Here is a 6964-nt window from a genome sequence, read left to right on the forward strand (position 1 = left end):
TGATCACTTGTCGCCCTCTCACTTGCTGGTCAGATGCCAGCACCATGCTTTAACTCCCCTTTTTAATTGCTCACTAACTTTCAATGCAAGTTTAATAAATGCAATCTGTTCTACTTTGCACACATATATTGTGATGACTCTGAAGATTTAAGTGTGCTTGTGAGTGTGCGCGCGCGTCTGTGTGTGTGTCTGTGTGTGTGTGTCTGTCGTCTTGTTATATGTCTTCCGTCAGTCTGCTGGTTTTCCTTTGATGATATCGCTGCATCATGTTGTGACACATTTATTTAGTTTTCTCTGTACAAAAGATCTGTTTGGAACACTAACTGCCCAACCAAGCAGAGGAGGGGGGGAAACACTGATTGTGCTTAAAACATTTAACTGACTTATGAGCTTTACACTGCTGCTTCCTGATCCATTATCAATATCATTTTTTAGTCAAATATTGATTTATTCCTTAGTTGCACACTGGAAGATTGATATTCTGGCAAAAATCCAGTTTTAAGGTTGGGGATGAAAAGGTCCTTGATTATGTCTAAAAGTCACAGTGTCTGTTTACTTTCAAAGTATTTCTTTAAAATTCTGTCCTATCAGACTTGGTAGTTCATTCAATGTTCTTTTGAATCCTCCTGCTGTGGGTGACTGCATGCCCCGCCACCAGGACATGTTCCGGGATAAGGGGCGAAACATCCATGAACGGAGGTCCCCGACTGATGACCCGTAGCTAGCCTTATGGGCACCTCTGGAGGTGCGGCAGGCCTAGAGCCTAGCAGGTGTGACCTATACATGTCTATGGGTGTTAGTACCACCTCCCTGTCTAAACCAATGGTATTTATTATACACAGAATAAGACAAGCACCTGATTCAAAGCTTTCACTGTAAGATTTACTGCATAGTCCTACACACGGGACGGAAGCTTTACTTTCGCATCTGGTATTTACCATGTCAAATACATTATTTATCCAGTTCGTTGTAAGGAATTGTAAAGTTCGGGCAGTAATGGAGGTGGGATGTGAGCATATGTTTATAGTCCCATATCATTGTTATGGTAGAGTTAACCAGAAAAAGTTACACAATCACCTCAGAAAATCCATGCCAACGTCCATTTTTATTTTAATTAGTCTTTAAATGTCACCGCTAATGGCTTTAATTTAGGTAATCGCATCTCTTTGGAGAGGGTAGGGGGGGGGGGGGGGGGGGGGGGGGAACAAATTCATCTCTTTAAAGCAGCTCGCAAAACATGAAAGACCACAGTAATAAACCCATGCGCCAGAGAATCATCGGGACAGTTAGCACGTGGCTTCGGTGTGCGTTTTATGGTGAACAACCTATCCCCGAGGTGAATGTTGGTACTCCGCTCTTGATGATTAAGGGAGGGACCGAGATGGTGAAGGCAGATCCAGGACGGGTCGATTAAGAGTGGAAAATAAGCAAAGGGCAGCACCTTGGATCTGTGAGGTTACATTCAATTACCTCCTTGGCTGGCAAGCCCCGAGCCCCAGGGCTCTCCCCCCCCAGCATTGATATGCTGGCATGCAACTCAGCACCCAATAAATCTGTCAACCAATCCAGCTCTGCCTGGATGTTGATAGGGGTCTCTGGGCCTCAATTACAGGTACGCAATGCACGGTGTGCCTGAATCACTGAAAATATAGTTGTCTAACACGCACGACATTTAGCTGGCTTATCTGCCCTCCAGGAAATAACTGACTTTTTACCCGGGGAAAGAAATCTTCGTTTGCCCATAGGAGAGGCTGTCGGAGCTTTCCTTTAAGGTCATTTCTGGATTTGTCTTCTCTCAGAAAGGTTTGTGATGATACGCATTTTTTTCTCGAGTTAACCTGTAAAGGATGATGCCGTCAGGAATAGACTACAGAGTACAGGGTCGTTGTTGTTTATCAACCTTCCTAAACCAAACAGCAAAAATTCACACTGCAACAACGACACCCAACGTCTCCCCACCCCACCCTTGCCCACTTCGCTCATCATCTTCCAAAGCACGCAGGCAGCCTTCATCCAGGCTGCTTTTATGGAGCCGTAAAGAGACGAAGCGTGTGAGATCAGGGGCTTTATTTCACCCCCGTCTTCACTTCTTCCCACCCTCACAACATCGCAAACACTTTCCACCGACAATCAATGCCAGGGTGATGTGTGTAGCGTGCTTTTTTTTTTTAGATCACAGCACACACCCCGAATTGGCAGCACGGGCTTCAAACGCCACGTGTACACTGTGGTATCAGCCATCCTTTGTTGTCGTCGGCAGTGAATGTGCATTACTTTGTTCACGCCACACGGTAAAAGGAGGATGCATTCCCTCTCCGAATGCTAGACCTTGAGAAATGGCTTCAATCATTCGACCGCGGGCGTGCACTTGACAGTTCCGTTGATTAGACACGGGGCCTGGAGAGGAGCGCATGAAAGCAGGCGAGCACGTCCGACTCCTTTCACTGAAGAACACGCTGGCCGCGTTTCCAGTCTTTTTCAAATGACTCATGAGAGCCCTCAATTTGTTTGTGCATGAATCCATAACGTTCGAGAGTACTCCCCCTAAATGTCATGCATGAAGGGAAGAGTAAAGTAACTGCAGACAGAGGGACATGGGCTCAGGAGAGTTATTATGTTGTGTGTGTGTGTGTGTGAGAGAGAGAGAGAGAGAGAGAGAGAGAGATATATATAGACAGAGGAGAGAGAGATAAATTGACACTGAAAAAAGAACAAATAGATCATGCACAGATTCGCAATAACAGCCATGAGCCTCACTAATGCGCCATGTTGCTGGCAGGACTCTGAATCATTAGGAGGATGTTTTTGTCCCTTATGTTGAAGCGGTGGGCTTTAGTCACCGGCGTTATCTCTTGGAGCGGTGGTGTGACTGTGCAATAACTATTGGAATGACAAAGAAAGGTCATAGATCACTCTCACAGAAAAGCTGTGAGCAATATAGCCTGACATCTCTGTTGCATATAACAACATCCTCTTATCTTCTCATGTGACTGTTTTGTTATAGTGTCTGTGTTGTATGAATATTTTACACTGCTTCTACATGGAGCTTTAAGGAGAAGGAGTGATGAACATTTTCCCTCAAATATTTATTGTCGCACATCTTTTGCCCCTGAATGCACCTTCAAATAGGACCCAGCCTACCTTAACAAATCAGAGTATAGGTTTGTGCATTTTCAGTCTCTATTCTTCATCTAAAGTATTATACTGACACCTTCCTGTCTCCTTTACAGAATAAATACCATACAAATACAAAGCATAGGCATATATACCTCAGAATCAGAATCAGAATTGTGTTTATGCCAAGTAGGTTTACACTATACCTGGAATTTGTTCTGGTAAAATATACAAACAAACACAATAAGTACTACACATAACATAGAAACGCAATAAGTACTACACATCAGAACAAAAAAAAACACGATATATACAATACAATATATAAACAAAGTATATAAGGAAGTAAAGTGAAAAGTGAAAGTGGAGTGCAAAATGCAAAGCAGGAGTGCATTGTGGGATGTGTAATGTGCAATGTGCAGTGTGGTGAGAGCACCTGGGAGCAGAAGAGCTATATCCATGTAAGTACCCTTCACGTAGGATCTATACATCTGCTTAAACCGCATACATGCAAGCTCTCACAGAAGGGTTCTGATTGGACAGATCGAGAGACTGCAGGTAAAGGTGAAACAAATAATATCCTGATCTCAGGATGACCAAAATCTTGTCCCGGAATGGGCAGCATGTAGGAATAGTCTGATCATAGATGGCTGTGGCAATGATACATGATCCTCAGCTAGCTGTCAATCATCGTCCTGGGCACAGAGGAATGCCACGCTTAACTGGGCATTGATCATGAGCTAGAGTTAGTTGCACTGATGGGGCGTCAAAAGTGAGGGGGATGGATGTGATTTGGCCAGGATATTTATAACATGCTAGTATGCCTAATGAGTTCGCGATTCACAACTTCACCAGGCGTGAAGAAGCCTCGGAATCTGAATGTAATGTTCAAGCAAATATATTAATATAATGTATATTTTTAATAGGCCTAATCGAATGTATTATAGCCTATTAACGAAGTTCGGAGTCAAAGCTATAGGCTACTGAAAAGGCAGGCTGTCGCCTAACACTGTGTTGGCTACAAACACTCATTAAAAACTGATGCTAATTTTCTTGGAAAATTCTCTAACTGCAGTCAAGTTGTCATTGCTTGTATCAAACCATTGTGAATTTGTCGTAACATTAAAACAGGAGACGACTTACTCCATGTAGAAGACTGATGCTCAGAGCTCCAGTGGTTTCCTCATGTGAACGAAATTTTCAGAAGATCAGTCGCGCGCAATGCCAGGATGCTTTATTTTCATTGGTTGCTGTATTAAATCTTACCCAGATACAACAGATACAAAAGATACGCTTTTTTTAATTGGCTATTGTGTAACCCATTACTTTTTTTGGATTGGCTGATCAGTTGCACCTCACGTCAGACTCCAGGGGATTCGGGGAGACGTGCTTGATTCCTCCATGGTGAGGGCAGCGCGGCTAGGTCATGTTTGCGATGCGGGCCTGCGGCACATTAAATAGCCTAGAGTTTTTTTTTCAGCGTGAGAAATACGATGTGTGGCGGGAGTGCATAATTCAAGACCAAAATGAGTGACTGTCACGCTCAATGCGTGACACTTGAGAGCCCTGCCGTTTGTGCAAAACTGTGGAAAAACTGCATAAAAAGTGTGGGTGTTGAATCCTCTCACCGGGAAAAGTGTGGGTGTTAAAACACCCACATCCCCCACGGGTGCGACGCGCCACTGCTCTGTTTTAGGGAGTTTGGGCTCGGGCTGGTGCTCTGAGATGGAGCTCGAGATATAACCATACAGTTTCTTAAACATCAGTTTATTTGCCATGTGTGTAACCACGTGTAACCATACAGATTCTTAAACATGCCAAGCCCCAAAGCAGTTGGGGAATCCTAAAGTATTCATGGACCTGATGAAGAGTCGGTACTACACTCGGAGTGAAATCTCCTTAATTTCTTTACTTTTCTTATTTTTCTCTCTCTCTTTCGTTTTGTCTGTTTGTCTCTCTCTCTCTCTCTCTGTCTCATACTGCCATCTCCACACAGACGGCCAAACATCCCCAGGAGTAAATGATGAGAGTAGTGTTTCCTATGAAGTATTAGTTCTATAAAACTCCACAAGGACTAATGCCACATAGTGAAGCTCCGCAGGATTGCCTATTGACAAGGTTGAATTCAGACAGATACAATGTGAAGACACCTTAATAGCACTAAAGGGGGACACCATCCTTTATCTTAAATTGGATCAAAATTGGGACCCTAAGCTTTAAAAGTTGAAGACAAAAGTCAGTGTTTTTTATAAGGCTGTGAAACAATGTTATCCATTCTTCCAAATGACACGGTTGCTGTAGGGTCTGAGACAGCCAAACTGGGTGATGTGATTACGGCCCCTCAAGCAATAACCAGGCAGCCCAAAATACATAAAAAAGAAAGACACAGAGTTGAAACAACAGTTCGGGGTCATCTGTTGTTGCTGCTGAAGACGTAATAACACCAGCTGATGCAATAAAACAGTCCTAATGTGTTTTTGTTCTTCAAACTAAACTACTACAGCCACGTACTCCACTTCTCCACCTCAGCATACCCTGGTAATCAGAAGGAATGTCCTTTTCCCGCTACAGACATGAAGGCTGCCTCGAGCACTTGATAACTTAATCAAACAATGTAATAACTTGGAGCCCTAATTTATTTCCCAACAGTGAATCTATTGTAATCAATTTTTACGGGCTACTATCATACCTATTCCCGCCGGTAAACAAACTAATTTATAAACAAGTGGAAATTGCAGCCCTTCGTGGGCTTTTTCAATTTGCGGCTGATGGAATGCTCCACTTGAACATCACTTTTCCCCCCGGTCTGTCTGTTTGCTGTCCATACCGCCCATATACCTCCTCTCCAAGGCTTCCCCAAATCCTAACTAGCCCATATCTGATCCAAGTGTTAAGAAACACTTTAAAATCTGCCTGTTAGTGCTTCCTCTAACCTTTTAGATTCAATTACTGTTATTTCCTTAAGCCACAAAAGAACATATTTTAATTCCAGACACAAACACAAACCTTGAGACAGATTAACTCCAGCCCACACCAAACCATATAAGGAGGTGTACCTGTTATAAAACATAAATAGAATAACCTTGAGATGCTACAACTACAACCTTACCAAGTGCACTTGTTTAATGCATACTGATGGAAAGTCTGCCCCCCCCCCCCCCCCCCCCCCCCTCCCTGTGCACATATTCTTCGTTAACACGTGAAACTGTGAAGTTGTCAGGGTGGATCACTAACCGCAGCCGCCACGCCTTCCCTCCCCTGCGCACATATTCCGCCTTCAGACTATTACGATTGACGTAGATATGTCTATGGCCCACGACTACGGGCCCCCAATGGGCCCAGGTGCAACCGCACCTGCTGCACCCCCTATAGTGGTGCCCCTGACTGAGACCATATGCACCAAGATTTATGGCCATATTGTAAGACCCCTGGAAAGCTGTTGGCTACTGCAACAAACTGCACCATTCGGGGTATAGAGGCAAGCAATGGTATTTGAACAAGCAGTGAAGCAAGGTCAAGGTCAAGGTGTGCTAAACCGTAAAGCAGGAATAGGATAACAGATGGGTGAATTACCACCGGTGAAATCATGCACAGATTTCGGATTGAGAAAATGAAATAGAGAATATAATGGTTTTGGTGACTTCTTACTATAGGTAATACTTTGCAATAATAAAGCAAATGATTATTACAATGTAATAACACAGTTTATTTCAACAACAAACTTTTGTTATAACACCAAGTGTAACAACTGTAATGTAGGTAATGTAATTGGTTCCCTGGTCATGCAGTAAACTATATTTTTGCACAAGCACAAACGTGTTAAAAAAGTCCCAAGAATGTCGTACATTTG

The sequence above is a fragment of the Sprattus sprattus genome, assembly GCF_963457725.1.
Source record: "Sprattus sprattus genome assembly, chromosome: 12".
Classification (NCBI taxonomy): Eukaryota; Metazoa; Chordata; class Actinopteri; order Clupeiformes; family Clupeidae; genus Sprattus; species Sprattus sprattus.